The sequence below is a fragment of the Musca autumnalis genome, unplaced genomic scaffold (assembly GCF_047663935.1).
Source record: "Musca autumnalis isolate F117 unplaced genomic scaffold, ASM4766393v1 scaffold_3, whole genome shotgun sequence".
Lineage (NCBI taxonomy): Eukaryota > Metazoa > Arthropoda > Insecta > Diptera > Muscidae > Musca > Musca autumnalis.
In genome coordinates, this window is record NW_027411866.1 from 60,187,100 (window position 1) to 60,205,534 (window position 18,435).

Consider the following 18,435-nt stretch of genomic DNA (forward strand, 5'->3'; position numbering starts at 1 on the left):
TGGTTAAAAAATTCTTCATATTTTTGAACAGAATGAAACTAAATCGGTACTTAAGATCATAAAGAGTATATTAATTGGTTTCAATGACAGTTATATATAAGTTCAACGTACACTGGATCGTAAAATACACAAAAATTGTTCATCTACAAATACAACAACTGTAGCGACAAAATTCCGGGACTTATGTCCTGTTTATGAATTTTAAAGCCATGAAATGCTCAGAAAACTCTAAAGTTTCAATATGGGGTGATCTTTTTGAAAAACGGGAATTTCTTGAAGGAAACTTATACTTTTGAGGCCGTTGTCCTTTTGAAATATGTAATAATCCCTAATCCTTACACGTAAGCACTTTCCTTTTCAGTTAATTTTCTCACAAATTATGTCCCTTTTCACATTCCCAGTAAACATTAGGGTGGGGCGATTTGTGTGGAAGGAAAAAAACCTTAATGAGCCCTTCGCGTTTCTGATTCCTGGGAATGCACTGAGCAAAAAAGTCCACTGGACCATATATCTACCGTGAAAATCGAGCCTCCCGATTTTGACTAAGTTTTTTATTGACGTTTTTTTGGATATTTTGGCATATAACAGCCAAACCATTGAGATTTTCGATCCAACACAAATACAAAAACTGTGGCCAAGACAGTAATTAAAAACTCTCTAATACATCGCGAAAGCATTGGAATGCTCCTTCAGGTAGTTTTGGCCTTGAGAAGGTGCAAACTTTTCGAAAAATGTCGATAATTGATACTGTGCTACAAAAGTTGACCAGAAAAATATTCAAGTGTTCTGATGCAAAATTATATCTTGTTGGGATCCATGGACAACGACAATGCCTTTAGTTCGTTGGGGTCACTTCGTTTTATTTTTTTATAACGGTAAAAGTAGTGAAAATCTGGGTTTCTTACATTTTCAAATTTAAACGGACATATCTTCTTTTTTTCACAAAGGATTTCTTGTGATCCTTCTTCCTTTTAAAGGGGTGAATAATATCTTTAGAACAAGTTATTATTTGTTTAAATCGTTTACCAAATGGCAAAGTTATAGTGCTTTAAGTCTGAAAACACCCTCAAAAAAACTATAACTGAATTTCTCATAATTTTGAAAATAATTATTGAACAAAATAATTTTTTTTTTCTGGTCAACTTTCGTAGCACAGTGTCATTTATCGACATTTTTCGAAAAGTTTGCCCCTTCTCAAGGCCAAAACTGCCTGAAGGAGCGTCAAATGCTTTCGCGATGAGAGTTCTTAATTACTAAAATTTTTGTATTTGTGTTGTATCGAAAATCTCAATGGTTTGGCTGTTATATGCCAAAATATCCAAAAAACGTCAATAAAAAACTTAAAGTCAAAATCGGGAGGCTCGATTTTCACGGTAGATATATGGTCCAGTGGACTTTTTTGCTCAGTTCAATCCCAGGAATCAGAAACGCGAAGGGCTCATTAAGGTTTTTTTCTTCCACACAAATCGCCCACCCTAATGTTTACTGTACTTAGTTCAAGGAACTCGACCTGATCTGGCGTATGCGGTTAATTACCTGAGTAAGTTCAATGATTGTTTTGATAATACACATTGGTCAGCAGTGAAAAGAGTCTTCAGATACTTGAAGGGGACCAAGAATGCGGCGTTGGTTTTTAAGAAAAATGTTGATGGTCTCCAGATAAGAGGTTTTGTGATGCTGACTATGCTGGAGATATTTCTGATAGACGATCCTGTACTGGATATGTTTTCATGCAGCAAGGCCCAATTAGTTGGAACAGTAAAAGGCAAGCGACAGTGGCCTTATCTACTACAGAAGCCGAGTATATGGCAATGAAGCAGAGTGGCTTCGACAGTTTCAAAAGGAGTTCTTTGGTCGCGTATGCAGAGATACCATTTTGTTACAATGCGACAATAGAAGCGCAATTAATTTGGGGAATACCGAGGCCTATCATGCGCGAACCAAACATATAGATGTACGTCACCATTTTGTGCGTGACAAGATTGATGAAGGGTACATCGAACTCCAATATGAATCATCAGAGAATATGGTTGAGGATTTTCTTACGAAACCCCTATCGAAAGAAAAGCATATGAGGTGTGCCGAGATGTTAGTTTTAACTTTCGTATAGCCAGCTTTTAGTGGAGGTGTTGATATGAAAATCTCGTACAATAAAGATCTCTTTTGTCTAAGATAATTTCTATCCAGGTTTTATTTTCGCCATCACAACACTTTTCAACGTTCCAAAATATTAATTTTAAAGGAATTTTACTTTTTAAAATTATTTTCTGTGGGGAAAATTCCGAGGGAAAATTCACGATTGCCCTGATAATAATTGAATACACCTAAAGTAATTATGCACAATTACTGTATGGCAAATTTCAAATTTCTTTTACATTTCCAATGATAACATACATTTTTTATTGCTTGAATATCATTTCAAATTATATATTTTTGGTTTAATACGAGAGAGAAACAAATTTGGGAGTTCTTCTACAATTTCGCTATCATCGTGAAAGTGGCTGACTTCCGTATCGTCAGATGCTTGGCAAATGACTGGAAATGTCTAAAGTATTGTGATTCATAACGCCGTAATACTTAACAAATGACAAGCTATGTATTTCAAAACGTCACAATTGCGCATCTTTAACGCAGGTAAAAAGCAAACATGTATAGTTTTTATATCTGATGCATTTAGTTGCATTTTCGAGGAACAATGCATGAGTGCGCAACTGAAATATTTTGACGAAGTTTAAAAACATCAAACATCTGACGATACGGAAGTCAGCCAGTATAACTGCTTACTGTGATAAGCAATAGAATTAAAACTGAGAGTAATATTGAAATAAGAACCGAAGAATAAAAGTTAAAAATCGTATAATTCGAGAATTCCTTAAAATCAGTTCGGAAATAGCGTGTCCATCTCTACCAATGTGCATGGATTTCCCATGTTTCATTCAGCGGCCAAAGTGTGCCATCAGTTGCATCTTGCTATTCAATAAAATATAATTTAAAAAAATTAAGTTTCAGTGTTTTATTTAGTAATGCACTTAAAACTAGGAAATAATTTGTCGCTTAGCCTCAATAAATATATTCTTTCTCATGATGGAATCTCTCAAATAAAAGGCTTGCCGTTTAATTTTGCCACCATTTATAATTATTTCCTAGTTTTAAGTGCATTTCTAAATAAAACACTGAAACTTAATTTTTTTAAATTATATTTTATTTTAAACTTTTTAGTAAACATTTTTTTGACCACTGAGAACAAAATTATAGTCAATTTATGCCGAAAATTTAGATAAAAACTTTAAAATGCCTGAAATCGGGTAGTACCGTTATATAAAGGCTATGCCAAAACCTGGACTAGTGTCCATAATTTTTGGTGGGGAAGTTTCTGTGCCATTTGGGATTACAGCCAATTCTGGCGAAAAATGAAGATAAAATCCTTAAAACACTTGAAATCGGGTGGTACTACTATATGGGGGCGATACCAAAACCTGGACCTATGCCAACAATTTTAGGTGGAGACGTTTCTGTACCATTCATTGGGGACTCCAAATGCCAAGTTATCTGAAAAGTGTGCAAAGTTTCAGTTCGATTGGTCAACTGCAACTATGTGGAAAATGAGTTACCAGAGTTGAAATGCAAGTTAAATTAAACACCGTTAAACACTGTAAAATGGACCAATCTTTGTTTTAATTTCATATTCATGTATTGTCATCCAAATCTGAAGAGTGTGCAAAGTTTTAGTCCGATTGGTCAACAGCAACTGTGTCAAAATTGAGTTACAAGATTTGAAATGGACACCTATTACTAAGGAAGTTGTGCGGAGCATACTCATGAGATATACGACGTGGAATCACGAGTTCTACAATCATATAATTAGTTTAAATTATTATCTGTTTGCACCCTCCAATTATAAGCAAAAATCAAAACAACACTGAATTCAAACAATCAGCATCGAGTTTGGCCAAGGTGCTATTCTTTATGTCTTTTCTTTGAGCACAGGCCTGAATGTTGCGTGGTTCGTCCAGAAATCCAGAAAGAACACAAAAAACAAAAACGTGTTAACTTCTTCAACACATTTTTACCCATTTTTGTATTACCACCAACTCAGCTTCCGCGTAAATTATTTTTATGGCCGTATCATGAGATCGTCGCTAAAACACTTCAATTGCTTTAAATATATTCACATTGTATAAAATATATTTACGGTTCACGATTTATAAATGTTGAACCTCAACTTCAACGATTGTCGAACTTTTTTCGATGTTACCATATATATTTGAAAAACTGACTGCTCATTCTTCGGAAAGTTTGAGCACTGTTTCTGCCGAATATTTTTTTATAAATTTATTTAATAAAAGCACAGTACCTAGCCCACAGAGCCAAAACGGTTCTAGATGCAACAATAAAGTTACTACTCCGAAAACTTAAAACTAATAAAATAAAGTATCTTAATGTAAGATAGGGAACATTTAATTTTATATCACAATAGGAAAAATTTAATTTAAAAAATAAAATAAAAATTTAACATTTAATTAATTGAACACAACAATTTATCTGAAGCAGCTATGCAACGGCATTATCAACGCTTTAACAAGCAAACTGACAATAAAACAAGCTTTAAAATCCATGATCATTGAAATATTGAAATAAATGCTAAAGTATTAAAAATTCGAGCAACTCTCACATGTAAAGACTTCTTTAATATAGGAGTGAGGCGAGGTACACATAATTTAGTATTTCTCACCGTTCTACCAAAAAGCTCCAACACGGAGATGGGAGTTTGAATTTTAACTATTTTATAAAAGAACAGCATAGATCTTACGAGGGCAGTTCGGAAACTTCTTAGCCTAGCACAAAAAGCGCGGTATAAACAGAAAAAAGTTAAGTGTTTTGGAAACTTCCATCTCTGTTATGAACACATGTTAAATTTTGTTTCGATCTGGCAACTCCTTCATATAGAAACAGGTGTTCAAAAAAGACGCATCCGCAATTTTTTTACAATGGAAAAATTAGAAATGCGTGCTGTCATTAAATATTTACATAAAAAAGGTTTATCGGACAAGAAATTCAGAATGATATGGTGAATGTGTTAGGTGAAAGTGCTCCTTCATATGCAACAGTAAAAAATTGGTTTGCTGAATTTAAACGTGGTCGTACAAGCATTGAATATGAACCACGTAGTGGACGTCCAAAAACAGCAACAATAACAGAAATTGTAGCCAAAGTGCATGATATGGTATTAAATGATCGACGAACATTTCTCAAGCTTGCTTGGATCGTTTTAAACGAAATAAAATGGATTTTAAGCGTTGTTTCATAACTGTTGATGAGACATGGATCCACCACTATACTCCAGAGACAAAAGAACAATCCAAACAATGGACTGAAGCTGGAGGAAGTGCCCAAAGAAGGCAAAAACAATTCAATCGGCTGGTAAGGTTATGTCAACGCATTTTGGGACATCGAAGGTATTTTATTGATTGACTATCTGCAAAAGGGTAAAACAATAAATTCAGAGTACTATTGCAACCTTTTGGATCAATTTAATGTACAAATTCGAGAAAAACGTCCTGGCTTACAACACAAAAAAATAATTTTTCATCAAGACAACGCACCAGCGTACAAGAGTGTTTAAAACATTGCCAAAAATCAACGAATTAAAGTACGAGTTGCTTGACCACCCACCTTATTCTCCTGATTTAGCTCCCAGTGACTTTTACTTGTTCCAAAATCTAAAAAAAATCCTTGCTGGCAATCGTTTTACCTCAAATGAAGATGCAATTACAGTTGTAAACCACTATTTTGAAGACCTTGAGGAAAACTATTTTAATCAAGGGATAGAATTGCTAGAAAAGCGTTGGACTAAGCGTATTGAAGTTTCAGGAGATTATATTGAAAAATAAAAATATTTTCGAAAAACTAACTATTCTCTTTATTGATAGGCTAAAAAGTTTCCGAACCGCCCTCGTATAGTAACAAAGTCAACTAAAGAACAACCAAGAAATTCGTTGACATAAGGAGAAATGTTCTCACGGCGCTAAAGACAAAACACATAACGCATAACTCTATTAAAAAGCAGTCACAATTTACGCAGTATCAAACCGCAAATACCCCCAAATATGTAAATACCATATAAAAATGCGCCATTATAAGCGCATGTACTAATTGCATTCTTATAGTCCTAGGAAGGCACAAATCCATAAAGTATAACTTTCTTAGTATAAAGTTAACATTGGAATTCTATTGATTTTGATGAAATTTTTGATTCTAATCATTCTCGATCTTTTAGGTGCATTGGTGAACAAGAATTATTAGAGGCTCTTCTTAAGGTCAAATCCGGATCCATCGGTATTGATGGAATCCCTATTCACTTCATTAAGAAAATTTTTCCCTTCATTGCGTCATTTGTACTAGATTTGGTGAATTATATTTTAACGTCATCTATTTTCCCTAAAATCTGGAAAACTGCCCCAGTGGTAAGCATACCCAAAACTAAAGTCGTTCATGGACCTGATGACCTTCGTCCTATCTCAATTTTACCCGCCTTGTCTAAGGTAGTTGAACACGTAATCAAAAAGCAATTGCTAGAGTTCACTAGTCCAATGATAGATACAAGATTAATGTTTTGGTATCGCATTTGTAATAAAACTATGATCAGTAAACTTAATAGGGATTACTGCTTTTCTAGGACTGCTTGTAGGCTCATATATTCCTATCTAGTTGGAAGAATGCAATTTGTTGTTTGGAATAGTGTAGAGTCCAATTTGATTGAATTGTTCTTGTGCCGTTGTTGTTTGTTCTTTATATTAATGTCCTTCCAGACATGTTTAAGCCTCGTCCATGCGCCACCTTTCTTTTTGCTGATGATGTGTTTCTATTATTTTCTGGTACTACGTCTAGTGTTGACATTTTGGAAAGTTCGATAAACTCCTATTTGGATCGCTTTTTGAACTGGACCTCCTTGAATTCTTTAAAGGTCAATGCCTCCAAAACGAAAGCCTTGACCGTTTGCCCTTCCAATTGTTCGTTGGTGAATTTGAATCTTTTTCTTGGTAGTGTTCAACTGGAATGTGTTGATAGACATAAATGTCTAGACGTAGTTCTGGACACCAAATTAAATTTAAACCTCATATTGATGGCATCGCTGGTAGAGTCTGCGGCGTTTTGCGGATAATAAGGTCCACTAATATGTTCTTGCCGCTTCATATTAGGAACATCATAGCACACTCGCTTTTAATGTCCCAAGTTTTGTATGGCTTAGAGGTTGTTTCGGGCACTTGTTGGAGTAATATTCTGAACTTGAGGCGTGTTGTAAATACTATAGTACGGTTTGTTTACAACATACCTAGGAGAAACCACATATCTAGTCCATAGCCGACCAAGAAGAGCGAGCGCTTAAATTGTTTATGTGTGGGTAAAATTACACTGACAGAACAGAACAGGGTTTCGTTTCGAATGCATCAAAAATGGCTTTTCCAGTTACATTTCCATAAAATGATTTCAACTTTAAAATTTCTTCAAATGTAAATTGTCTACGGTTCTAATATAAATTAGTATTTGACTTGTGTCCCTTATATCAGTGCTTTCATCAAAGCAAACAGATACATATACTGCATTTCGAATCCTCTCCTTTGTTTCATGTTCTATGAATTTCCCTATTGACTCGTTGCGGCGGACTATTGTTTTCCATTTTTCTACCAGTATCTCCAAAAAATGGTAATACTGTCATAAAAACTTCTTTAAAAAACCCCCCATCTTCAAAAGGTCTACATTTCTTGGCCAATTCCAAAGCAGTCTTATATGACGCCTTGATTGTGGCATTATCATAATTGCCTTTGTCTTTTATAATATTAAGACACCTATTATTTTTATTTGTTAAATTATCTTTAAGCTGGCATATCGCACATTTCCCGTCATTAAATTATATTTTGTATGCGTATTATATATAATGAAAAAAAAAAACAAATAAAGCGGCATCAACCTGCTTGCATGACATTCAGTACAAGACTGAAGTAAAAAAATCAAAACATTTGCTCTCTTAGTTTGCGTTCGGGTCGCGTGTGTGTATTTTGACGAAAAACTTCGTAACCAAATCAATACTAACGGACGGGTTTGATCTAGTCATGTAGAAAACTTTCTGGGTTGTTCATTCAAAAATTTTCTAAAATATCGTTATTTGATTTTGTTTTTCAATGTTGTGAAGACTGGTAAGCCTATTTCCTTGCGTTCTATGTTTATTTTTTCTAGATCCATCAGAAATCCTCAAGTTTTCATACCTCGTGTTGCTAGATCCGTGTATGCTAGGTCTTTTGTTGTTAGAATAGCTCGCATGTGGAATGGTTTACCGCATGACTTGAAAAAATGTTGATGTCATTTATTAACTGATCCTTTGATTTGCATGTTGGCAATATCTATCACTGACATGACTTGTAATATTTCCTGCAGTTCTCACACTGTTTTCTTTTATGGCTGGATAGCCAACATGTATTTTGAGATCATTTTTATTCTGTACTTAATTAGCATGAATTTATTATTATATAAGTGTCAGGCGTGTTTTTACCTTTGTAATATATTATTGGCTACCTAAGCTTCTTTATTACTGAATAAATAAAAATGAAATGAATTGAAATTCACATGCACGTCGAATACCAAGCCACTATCAAGCAAGACCTCAACGAGCTTACAAAATCTATAACTGACTGTACATTGCCAAAGAACATAGCTTCAGTTTTATTGGTATTGATTGAGAGACGACTGCTGTTTAACCACTAGACTAACAAATTCGCATTAAAATCAATTTAGGATTGCAGAACATTCATAAAAACATATTCTCCATGAAACAAAATTTGGATATCATCTGCAAAAGCAAATGGCATACAATTTCTACTGTTAATAACACCAACAAATCATTAACATTTATAACAAACAGAAGAGGGCCAAGTACAGAGCCTTGAGGAACTCCACTATTCACAGAAAAAATAGTCGAAATAATACAGTTTTTCAACTTTCTTTTAAACAGATAAGAAAAATTAATCTGCAAGCCGATGTCGAAAAATTAAAATAACGATGCAAATTTCTTATCAAAATTGCATGGTTGATATTGTCAAAGGCTTTTTGAATATCGAAGGACAATAGCACACAACAACCACCTCCACCACCAACTTTTATGAATAAGTATAGTTAATGTCCCGAAATATAAATGAGAAATCATACAATTTATATGCAGGGGAATTCATTTGCAGCGAATGCGGTTTTATCCACTCGAACGAACACAAAAGAAGTGATCGAGATACAAAGAAGACAACATCCATCATTTAAATATGAAATGTTAATACCCAGCAAAAAAAGTCATTACTAAATAATGACTTTATTCAGTAAAATTTGGCAGTAGTAACTACTTACAAATATACCGTAAAAGTCATTATTTTTACATGGGGATGTCATAGGAAGGAAGTACTTCCTTAAATATGTTTTTTAAGTACATACTTAACCACATACCGGCAGTCGAAAAGAAGCTAAAAAGCATAGTTCTATTTTTAGAAAAAATTGAGGTGAAATTATATTCAAATTCAACAGTACACATTTTTTTTCTTTTTCATTCGATATCTGCTAGTTTTGAATACGCGAACTTCTGATTTGTAGCCAAACACACTACACACTAGGCCACTCGCACGAACAACAAGGGTTGGTTTAACTCATCCATGTACATCAACATGTTTTTGTAATTTTGTAAACAAAAAACACCCATGCCGACGCTGAGCTTTGAACACACAACTCTAGAATTTGTAGTCGGACACACTAGCTCTGTGCCACCATACTCATTACTTAGTAAGTAAGTAGTAAGTAAGGATGTAACTAGTTATGTGTTAACTGTTATATATGTACTGTCTGATAATGCGGAGGGTAATGAGTACTCATTACCTGGTAATGCAGAAAGTAATGACATGTGCATACCAAATTTTTGCTAGGTATGTGTGTCTGGTTACTTGCTAGAAAAAATTTCTCCAGCAAAAACTTGCAAGTTCTCAATGAAGAACTGTAAAAAAAGTGAGTTAAACAGACAACTTTCTGTAACAGTTTGTACAAATTGTTACAAACTATTGGGTAACAAGACAGACCTAGTGAAATAATCTAAATAAATAAGAATGAAGCAGGCCTTCGTGGAAGGTGGATACCTTTACCAATAAAACACCGAAGACTTGCGTTTTTAAGTGAACTTTATTAACTTTTACTTTGCTTGTTCGATCAAATGGTAACCAATGTAGCTGCCAAGGATGTATTTTACATAAATGTTGGTTGCTTGTTCTGTGTAAGTACTCCTCGTGAGAAGAAATAGTAGGGCGTAATATATTTTAGTAGTAGCTTACAGTTGCAAAAAATGGTATATGGAAAGTAGTAGATGCATAGTTGTAATTATTGAATATGTATAGGGTTGCATATAAATATTTACAAGGCTTTTAGCCGTTAAATTCAAATCAAAGATAACTCAATGTTGTATGGAATATTTACAAGCTTATAACTAACGTGAAATTCAAATGAAATAGTGATAAAAGAAAGGAATTAGAAATATATAAATAATGGGTTGCTTCAAGAAGATTTAAATTGCTGTAATATAAAAGGACAATAATAAACAATCACATATTGGAACAACTGTAGAATAATGTCAAAAGCATTTTTGATGTCGTTGCCCACTATAGCTCGAAAACGACTGTACAGATCATCATATACTTTTGTGGGCTTATTATGGACATCAAAATCTTGTATTTGACCCATTTCGTTCCTGGTGTTCGATTTTACGAACAAAAAAATCACTTTTTTCAACGGAGTCGTGAAAAAGGCACTTTATTCTTTAGACTTAATTAGCAGTCGTTAGATGTCCCTACAAATAAGTCATTTTGTACATCCCTACAAGCAGCAACATCAATTCCAAAAATTTGTTATAACTGCTAAACCTAAATAACGACGGGACGTACACAAATATTTCACCTCTCTACCACAACAACGCTCTCTGAGCGTCCATATTACCCAAATACGTTGAGCACAAAATCACATTTATAAAATGCGCGACCAAAACTTATTTAAATGCTTTTCCTTTTCCTTTGCAATTGGATTTCAGGTTTTGTTGGGGTTTTGTTTCCAAAATACAAAAAACACACATACATGCATACAAAACTTTTTTCACTGGGTATACTGACGTACAGCTGTGTTCAAAATAATAGGAGTGCCCATACACAAAATGGAATGGTCCAAAAAAACATGTTTAAACTTCTCCATTTTCGCCAATTCTGCATTTGTTTAACATTGTTGACATCCCAACTGTTAATTCATTAACAGAAATGTGGCAATATGTTTTAAATTATTTACTGTTTAGACCAACATTATAAATCGCCTTAAAATTTTTTGTTCAAAAAAATAGGAGTGTGGAAGAAAGATGAGAATACAACTATTTTTATTTGAGTTTAGGACCAGAATTGACAATATTTTAGTTGTTAGTAGTGAATTCAATAGATTTGAAGGCTGTTTAAACACAAAAACAGGCTTTTGGATGTGGCCACAATCAGGATATTGTACTTGCAGCTATTTTCCTATAATTTGAGCATTTATTGGAAAATCGATGAATTTTATAAGCAAAACCTTTGTTGATTAGAGTTGTTTAACACTCTAGCTTTTACCTCGAACAATACATAATGATTGGTTCCCCATAAATTTGTGTATTCTGATCCTTGAGCCAAGCTTTAGCCAGTTTCCGTTAGACTTTTATGTAAGGATTGACCAAAAAAGCGTATCTATAAGGCATTATTTCCTCGACCAAATAATGTCTTAAGGCCCTTAGCATCTAAACTACACGCAGAACAATTATTTTGTTTGTATTTGAAAAATTGGATGATTGGCAGATATGAGCCATTTTTCTACACGCTTTGTTAAAAAGCTAATTTTAAGGAAATACTTTTGAAGTTGCCCTGCGAATATGTTTATTAGGTTTTGCATCGTATAAAACATAATTTTCTATGAGAACTAATCTAAATTAAGTACTTTTGGACGAAAAACGTGAATTTATGTAGACAAATATAGTACGTTGTATACCAACCATAGAGTAGTCGAAGCCGAATTATCGCAAAATGGTGTAAAACTAATTTCAACCGTTCACGCTTTAAAATATTTTTGGAATAGAAGTGAAATTGATTGTGTACATAAAGCTAACATCCGGAGGACCTCATCATTTCATTTGGTCGAGGAATAAATGACTTATAAATGCGCTGTTTTGGCCGATCCTTTCATAAAGGATTAATGGAAACTGGCTGAAATTTGGTTCATGGTTCAAAATACACCAATTTATGGGATACCAATCATTATGTTTTGTTTGAGGTAACAGTCAGAGTGTTAAACAACTCTAATCAATAAAGGTTTTGTTTATAAAATCTACTGAATTCCCCAATAAGGGCTTAATTTATTGGAAAAGTCGCCACGAGGACAATAGTCTGTTTTTGGATACTACCAAAGGACTTTTGTTTAAAAAAAAATTCAAATGTATTGTATTTAGTACTATCAACTAAAATATTTACAGTTTTGGTCTTAAATTCACCTAAAAATATTTTTATTGTCCTTTTTCTTCCACACTCCTATTTTTTTGAACAAAAAATTTTAAGACGATTTATAATGTTGGTGTAAACAGTAAATAATTAAATACAAATTGCCACATTTCTGTTAATGAAATAACAGTTGGAATGTCAACAATGTTAACCAAATACAAAATAAGCCAAAATGGAGAAGTTTAAACAAGTTTTTTTGGACCATTCCCTTTTGTGTATGGGCACTCCTATTATTTTGAACACAACTGTATATATGTAGGTATGGGCCTAAAATAAGAAAATGTAAAATTTTCGGCAACTCATGAGAAAATGAAGTGCTTTTGGAGTACATGTCGAAATCTTAACAGGTGCTGGAAAGAAAAAATAAAAACGCCTATAGCAGATGAAGCAAGAAGGAATTAATGGAAACAAACTCAGTTTCGATTGAATTTAATGAAAAAATTTCATAATTTGTGTTAATGTAATAAAGTTCTTATTATTCTTATTTTACACCAACAATAAATTATTTTTATTTATTCTGTATAAAAACACATTCCGAAGAGTGCCTTTAATTTAAAACAAAGCACTGTATTGAAACACGTGCTTTGGATTCGAATTGGACTGCATTATATTCTACCCTAATGGTTAGTTAAAATGCGGTAGTCACGCTTGAAAATGCATAATTTGATGTCATTCCACATCATTTGTACATAGGATTTAACTGTATCTTTGGAGGCAAACTTTTTGCTGGGAAAGATCGCTAGATTGGCACGGGTTAACCTTAACCGATCTCCATAAAATCTATTATATGTATACTGGTTTTGGATCAAATGGAACAAATTTAGTGGGTAAGAGTTCCAATTTTTTGTTTTGTTTTTTGGGTCAGCAATTTTTCAAGAGCTTGACCCCCAAATGATTTAATTCATTTTCAGATCCTAAGCATGTCGACTTCACTAACCCGGTTGAATTGCATCTTCACTATTTCTTTGGCATGACATCTATACCAACTCTTTGGCATGGCATCTTAACCAATTAATTAGAATAGCATTTTCACTAACCATTTGACTTGCAATGTCTTGTTTGGAAAATGGAAGATGCTGTATTGAAATATGATTTTCATGACAAACAAAAATGTTTAATTCTAACGAATTCATGAAATAACTATAATTTGATTGTCAGCAAAATGTTTACATCCAAAATTGCAGTTTAATCACCATCGCTCCACCGCAATAGAGTTTATCTACTCCGCTCCTCACAACTGCTTTGTTTCATCTTATAAAAGGATTTTTCTATCATCTTCCGATTTCTAGTTTAGATTACCACATGGACTCTAACTGCACTCCTTTAAGAATTTCTATTTCAAGAATTACTTTTTGTTTGTAATTGCGTTATTTTATAACATTTTGGTTTTTTTTTTTTTTTTTTGGGAAGGAATGATATCTAGAGAAATGCTAATAAAATGAAACGAATAGACAACCTTTTGGATGAACATATAATTTATTATTGTAGTGCCTGAACGACGTTTCGACCAATTGTTTAGATGTCGGATGTATTCAGGAAATCCAAAACATCATTACGAAGAGAGTTCTAACAACGTTGGTCGCGATTTCGTGTCTCCACCAACACCGTTATATGTATAGCTTTAAACATATTCATATAAATAAATGTACATATATATATACATGTGTGTAAATAAAAACATAAACTTCATCTGCATTGGGTCTATGAAATATGTTCAAATGGTGATGAAAATATCGAATCTTTCACAACTTCCTTTGAACCCATTCAAATACTGATGTAAAAGTGACCATTGAATACTAGCTACAGAATATTCTTCAACAGGCCGCAATAAGATTAATTTAATTTATTCATTTCATTTCCTAACATAGTCTATTATATGCTGTTAACGACGAAATCCTGTGTCACAGGGGTCCTTGTTGGCTTCTGGCAACTTAGGCTTTTTCCTATTCTATTTATTCATTTTTCTTCGCACTGTCGTTCATCTACACATACATATATCTGTGTGTTCTGCTTTTCTAGTTCGAAACCTGTCGTCTGTGCTTTCTCGGACTATCTTACTTATTCTTTGCTCAATCACTTGTAATTCAACCTTTGCTCAATTCGGTAAGCATCGATTTCCAACAAGCTTATTTTTTACTTTCTGTCAATAAAAGGAACATTTTTCTGTTCAAAATCACAAATTGATTCCGCCTTTGTTTTTCTTTTCTTTTATTTTCAACGCAATCCAATCTGGGAGAAATATTGTGTATCCAACAATATTTCTTTGGTTCGGGTTCTAAGGTTTTCACTTTCTACAGGAAAACATCCAACGCTTCAAACTTGGTGTTTTCATTTGGTCCTAACGATCCGGATTCAAAGCCTGCCCTGAAATTACTGTTCCAGCTTGGATTTTCATTACACACATCCTAATATTTTCATCAATTCATCAAATCGAAGGTAAGTTTGTGATTTTTCTACAAACAAAAAGTGCGTTTGCCGTCGGCAAAACATCATTTCATTTTCTTCAATACGCGATTTCGGTGGAAGAGTGTCAGTTTTTTCGTTCGATTTTCTGAGAGAAAAGTGCAGTTGTGTTTTTTTTCCTGTTAAAATTATCCGTTTGGTGCCTATTTTAATAAAAAATAGTAATTTCTCTTTAATTCGTTCAATTTCATTGCATTTGTTATTGCATTTGCACACAAAAATAAATAATAAGAGAAGTGTTCCACTCTTTTTTCTTTCATTGAAATTGCATTATTTCTCCTTCTTTTGTGCTTTATTCCCGCATAACAAGTGACAACAATTCTATTATTTTCATTATTCCTTCATTTCACTAGTTCCCGCTGTGTGCTGGTGATATTTCCGTGCGTTTTGTTGTTGTTGCTTGTTTTATATTCCCTCTCATACGATCAATGGGGGTCTAAATATCGAAATTCGGCTTTTCGTATTTCACTACAATACAGGGTTCTCAAAATCGACTTTAGTCGTCTTTCGTATTTTGGAATTCGACTTTTATACAGGGGTCTCGAATTCGATTTGTCCTCTCCAAATAATATTAATTATTTGCATTTTTCAATATTATTCGATACTTTCTATCCAAAACAATTAAATTTATTTCATTCTTCGAGGACATTGGTACAATAAAATATTTTCTGAAACATTAATTTTCCTTTTTTTAATATTTTAATTCTCACCATATAATTATTATTTCGTATAATTATAAATACGGTTTCTTGGTACAGGTGTACTTTTTTTGAATAAATATATATGTATAAAAGGTCGTAAACATTGATTTAAACCTTTTTTCTCAGTTTACATATTCATTTTATATATTTCGCTGATTGTTCGTCCATTTCCTAAAAACAATCGCCATTTTCAGATTTTTTGGCTTTATTGCTATTTATAAATAATATTTGTTGAGTTCTGCTGAGTCAAGAGTTAACGTTCTTGATACTTATACAACACATTTCCATTCTAAAGTCGTTCTTAACTCAAATTTTTCCTCGGAAATTCCAAATCCTGTCTATTCGACATACATTTAATGGGGTTTTGTTCATTCTTTTCTCGATTCAAAGCTATTTTCAAAATATCGCTTGATTCATTCATTCGTCTATCAGACTCCCTTGTGGGATTTGAAGCTGACCTAACAAATAATCTTCTTCCGGTCAACTCCATTCAATTAAGATTCATACTGAAGAAATAAAGTCTATTTGGACAAGAATTAAGTCGGAGTATGAATCTTTTGTAAAAGAATGTGTCCGAAGCTCACGGGGATGAAGAATCAGGTGACGAAGACCAAGCTTCTAAACTGGATACAATTCGCGCAAAATTAAAGACCATATATCTTACATACAGTCTGTCGCAAAAGTTAGTATACACCGTTGAAACAAAAATGTATTAGGAATAAATATCACTATAACTTATTGAAAACAACAAACAATTAGTTTTATTTGATAGAGAAGAAGGTTGTCTTCCGTAATAACAAATTAAAGTCCGCTATATTCGCATACATTAGCAAATGTACGTTTCGAATCACAAAAAGACCAAAATTTATGTCGCAAAAGTTAGTATACAACGGAGAATCCTCGTGGAACTGTGTAAAAAAATCTTGATATTTTTGAACAAAATTAAACTAAATCGGTACTTAAGATCATAAAGAGTATATTAATTGGTTTTAATGGCAGTTATAGTACTTATAGTGACAAGTCCAACGTACACTGGATCGTAAAATCCACAAAAATTGGTTATCTACAAATACAACAACTGTAGCGACAAAATTAGGGTTTTATGTCCTGTTTATGAATTCTAAAGCCATGAAATGCTCAGAAAAGCTCTAAAGTTTCAATATGGGGTGATTTTGATCGAGTTTCGACTTGTCCTGTTTGAAAAAACGGGAATTTCTTGAAGGAAATCCATATTTTTGAGGCCATTGTCCTTTTGAAACATGTAATAATCCTTAATCCTTACACATACGGACTTTCCTTTTCAGTAAATTTTCTCACAAATTATGTCCATTTTCACATTCCCACCAAAAATAAATAGTAGAAGAACTTCAAGTTTTGGTGTAAGCCAAAGGCGAAGCAAAAGAAATCGTTCAGTAGAGCCCTCTCACCAATAATGGATTCTCTCAAGCTTGGTCCAATCTTAGCGATCGCTATGAAAACAAGCGAGTTCTCGTTAATGGCCAGCTTAAAGTTCTTTTCAATTAACCTACTGTCCATTCTGAGTCTCCTCAAGGGTTGAAGCGCCTTCAACTCTTGTATTTCCGTTCTGAAGACTTATGATATTGATGTGAAGAGTTGGGATCCGATCTTCGTCTTCTTGTGTTCAAACAGACTTCCTGATTCCACCCTCACGCTTTGGGAACAGACTCTTTCTGATAAGTCCAGCATTCCACGGTCTGAGTCTGTTTCCGAGATGCGCAGAAGTGGTTCCATTCATAAGGAAAGTTCGTCCGAAGGGAAGTCCAACCCTTCAAAAATTTTCAATTCGTTCCAGAGGAAAGTCTCTGATCCAAAGTGTCCCTTGTGTCCAAATGAGGCTCATATTATTTGAAAATGTTCAAATTTTCTCCGGATGGATCCTGATGCTCGCAGTTCCGATATTAAACGTCAAGGCTTATGTCTCAACTGCTTTTCAAAAACCCACTCCGTTCAGAATTGTCTAAGCAAGCATAATTGTTATACTTGCAATAAGCGACATAGTACCCTTCTTTACAAAATTCTATTCAATTCCAACTCCGCACTAGCAGCGGAGCCGGGAATGTGCAAAATTACTTTTCTTCCAACATTCAGGGAGTTTTGTTGGGTACAGCTATGGTACAAATTGTACGTAAGGGAGTTACATATTCAGCCCGTGCCTTGTTTGATTCTGGTTCTGAAGGCGGATTCATCGCAGAACGTTTATTCAATAAACTTAGGTTACCATACAAGCGCACAAATACACAAATTTCAGGTTTGAATAATTCCAATTCTGCCAGTGTACGTAAGCAGTGCACTTTCATTCTTTCTTCGAAGCTTGACCGCGATTTTGCGTTGACAATGTCCGCTTTTGTTCTTCCAAAGCTGGCAGGCAATCTTCCCAGCAATTCTCTGCCGACATCGTCCTTCAAAGATCTTCCTAATATAGCGTTGGCTGATCCACATTTCTTCAAGAGCACACAAGTCGATTTGCTTTTTGGAAGCGACGTTCTACCGTCTCTGATGCTTTCAAATTCGGTGTCTGGGGTTTGTGGCTCTCTTCTTGCTCAAGAGACTATCTTCGGATGGATCTTGATAGGTCCAATTGGCAATATTTCGTCCAGATCCGTCAACATTGTTTAAAATTTCTGCAAAATCTCTTCGCATAAAGAGGTTTCACGTTTCCTATCTCCTTCCGA

The 18,435-nt window shown here is 34.0% G+C and overlaps 1 protein-coding gene across 1 annotated transcript in view; it reads right to left on the bottom strand.

The window, feature by feature from the left end:
* Nucleotides 1-18,435, bottom strand: part of Cth (Cystathionine gamma-lyase) — a 155,088-nt gene that overhangs the window by 47,811 nt on the left and 88,842 nt on the right. The window lies entirely within an intron of this gene.